Below are 3,576 nucleotides of genomic sequence, written 5' to 3'. Positions count from 1 at the left end.
TCAATCAACATGTCAGGACCTGTTCACCAGAAGTCTGAGCAACGCTAACAGAATTCTTATAATGTCTTCAGGGCATTGGTATATGATGTCTTTGGCTTTTTATTCCTTCTGCTGTGGAAAAAGGGTGCAGTTGTCTTCCTGTTAGTTAGTCTGGACTTTTTATTTTAAATGTTGAAGTTTCCTGGATCAGACTGAACCTTCCCTCCTCAGGTTCTGAACCTGTGTGAACTGGTAGATGTGGTCAGGGCCCAATATAAATGTGGGGCCCCTGGGTTAGAGCTAATTTGGAGACCAGTTATGGTTATATGAACATTAACTTTCAGGTTTGTAGTCATGGAGACTGTTCCTATTTGTTGTTGAAAATCTGTTTTGAATCCATTTCAGGTGATTTGACAGCAAGTGGTCAACTCTGACACCTCTGTTCACGTTTGGTGGTAAATTGGGCACTACAAAACATTTTGCAATTGAATGTCAATTTCTTGTATTGTAGGTGTGAGTCAGAGCACAAATGTCTTGTTTGTGTTTATGTGGTCTTGTGATGCAACCTGTCCAGGGTGTACCCCACCTAGTGTTGCCAGAAAAGAAATGTTGAAGTATCATACCAGAGGGTTAAATTATCATATTTTGAAGTGCCATAAGGGATTGTGTAGTGAACTGTTCAGCCATTCAGGAGTTATGTTTTGTAGTCCCACCAGTCTTTAACATGTTTCCTTGGTCTTGAACAAGGTTTTGGGGTTTATTCATTTTTTCTACAAACTTCGTGTTATGTGAAAGCTGTAATATAAAGTAAAGCTTAAAAAAGAACTATGTTGCTGTATCGTCCTTTACATATTTATTCATTCAGATCGATGACACCATTTTTCATAGATTTTAATTTTCAAATCTAAACAATATTAGACTTTTCTAAATCCTCTATTTTATATGCAACTTCAGTGCAGCTACTACTAACTTGCTGAGATAGTATGAACTTAATCTTGTTTAGTTTTGCTCAAGGCTTTATTACCTGTTCTGAGTTAGTGTCTACTCAAATCTTGTCTAGGAATCTTCTGCAAGAAAAACTAAGCTTTTAAATGGTGCCATCTTGGCTTTATTATATTACTTCAAAGTGCAATTTGCGAAAATCTTTATTTAGATCTATACAGTCTTATTTGTTGTTAAAAAAAAAGATCTAAACAACACTCATCTTAATGGAAGTTTGGGTGTGTTTAAAAACAGACAAGAATCTTTCTCACAGTTAAACTTGATTAGATGAGTCATAACAGAGATAAACCTGAGCAGTGTTACACCCTGAAAAGACATGGAGTCCAACCAGTCAGACAGAAACGTTTAAACTACAACCATATCAACCATAACAAATGTTTACTACACACCTTTTCCAGTTAATAATTGATCTTTCATTGGAAAAACAAGAGCAAACAGTCCTTTTTTGTAATGCAGCAAAATTTGTGTTTATATGAAATAGTTCATAAACATGTCAATTCATCTTTCACTCTGTCTGACTTTCCCACATTGTATTTATTTGCGCTTGTGTGTGTTTTATTGTGGTGTTACACAGTAGGTCCCAGATGTAAATAAGGTTAACTCTTGGCTGCTGAGGTCATGGGAAATCAGTGGGTTCATTCTTCTGTTCCCACATTGAAGGGTCTGTGAGTAAAATTATAAGCACAACACTGCTCCATGAGTTTTTCCCTATACAGTCTGGAGGAAAAAGAAAGTCCAGTTGCTTTCACTTCTGGAGGTTTATGTATCGAGTCATAATAAAAATGATCTGGTCTTTACCAGGTCCTAAAATTATTTGAATCTAACATATCAAAAAAACGAAAACATATAACAGATTCCACTATGTCATTATTTATTAAACAAAAACAAAATGGAAAGGGTGGAACAATTAAGTACACTCAATTATCCAAAAGCTTGTGAAACCACCTTTAAGCAAGTATCTCACTGAGCTGCGACTTTTAGCTACAAAATGCAAACAAAATTCACAAGCTAATTTTGGTCCAAATTTAGCTCAAATATGTCATTCAATATTTTGTCACGTTTTTGTAGCATCACACAAGCAGTTGTTGCCCAGTGAGATACTACCTTAAGCAGCAATAACTTTCAGTAGTTGTTTTCTGTCTAACTTTATCAGTCCCTCACATATTGATGGAGGAATCTTGGCCCACTCATCTTCAAACATTTCTTTAGTTTATTCAGGTTTGCAGGCATGTTTCACAGCTTTCTGAAGGTCCCACAACAATATTTCAATCAGGTTGAGGTCTGGACTCTGCACAATTTCCACACCTTGATTATTAACTTTTTCAGATATCCTGTTGTGGATTTCCTGCTGTGTTTGGGATCATTGAAATTTGGGATTCATCTGAAATATTGTTGAATGACATTGTTTTGCCAAAAAATGCAGTGATATGTTCTGACATAAACTGTACAAATGTGCAACTTGGCACAGAGTTGTGTTCACTATATGAGAAAGTAGTAGAATCCCCCCTTATCTCAAGTAGGTCTGTATAAAACTAAAAAGCATAACGCCAAGTCAGGGTGGAATGAGTATGCGAAAGAGCTTCATGCTGAGGCCAGACAGGCTTTTCAAAATTTAAACCTAAACATGGTCCTGTATTTGATTTTAAGAAGCAAGCAAAGCTTATTTTAAATATGTTTTACAATGTAATAAGAGGAATGAAACCACTTAAATCTGAGTCACTTGCAAGGAAATTACAACATAACAGTCCTGCTGAATTTTGGAAAAAAATTAAGAGTCAATAATCTAAAAATATCATTGCCAACAAACATTGATGGTATAAATGGACCAGACAAAATTATTCAGTTGTGGAAAAAACATTATCATGAACTGTTTAATTGTAGTAAAATTAATCCCTTTGTTATAGACAACATAGACAAACATGAAGATGTCATTATTTATGCACAAGAACTTAGTGATATTGTTATAAGGCATGTGGTGCGGATAAGATATCTGCCAAGCACTTAAAATTTGCAGGTAGAAAACTTTTTCCCGTGTTAGCTATTTGTTTCATTGGGTTTTTAATATATGGCATTTTTAGCAGATTCTATATTGTCTGTGATTTTAGTGCCTATTGTAAAAGATAAGGATGACAAAATAAATGGCAAAGATAACTATTGATCTATAGCTCTGGCTAGTACTTTATCAAAAGTCTTGGAGAAGGCTATGTTAAATAGAATTGGGATATCTGATAACCAGTTTGGCTTCAAACCAAACCTTGGTACTGATTTTTTTTTTTTATTTTTTTTTTTTACCCTGCTCCTGGTGGAAGGCGGACGTGTTTCTTTTCTCTCTGTCTCCTCGGAACAACAGATCGTGCCCCCCCCCTGCCTTGCTTTCTTTTTCGAAGCCTCTTTTTACATATTTTCCAAAAATTTAAGGAATATGGATCTGATCAGCTGGTTTCTCAACGCAATTGATACAATTTCCTCAACTGGGTGAAGGAGAGTCCAGTCTCGGGATATGTCTCGCTGGATATACAGTGGATTCCTGGCAGGAGTGGAAGACTGTGTACCTACCGACGTGGAGGTTCCTTTTATATTTGGGGTTTTGATAAC

Source organism: Kryptolebias marmoratus, linkage group LG18 (assembly GCF_001649575.2).
Source record: "Kryptolebias marmoratus isolate JLee-2015 linkage group LG18, ASM164957v2, whole genome shotgun sequence".
NCBI classification, from domain to species: Eukaryota; Metazoa; Chordata; class Actinopteri; order Cyprinodontiformes; family Rivulidae; genus Kryptolebias; species Kryptolebias marmoratus.
Note: the sequence above shows the minus strand (reverse complement) of the source record.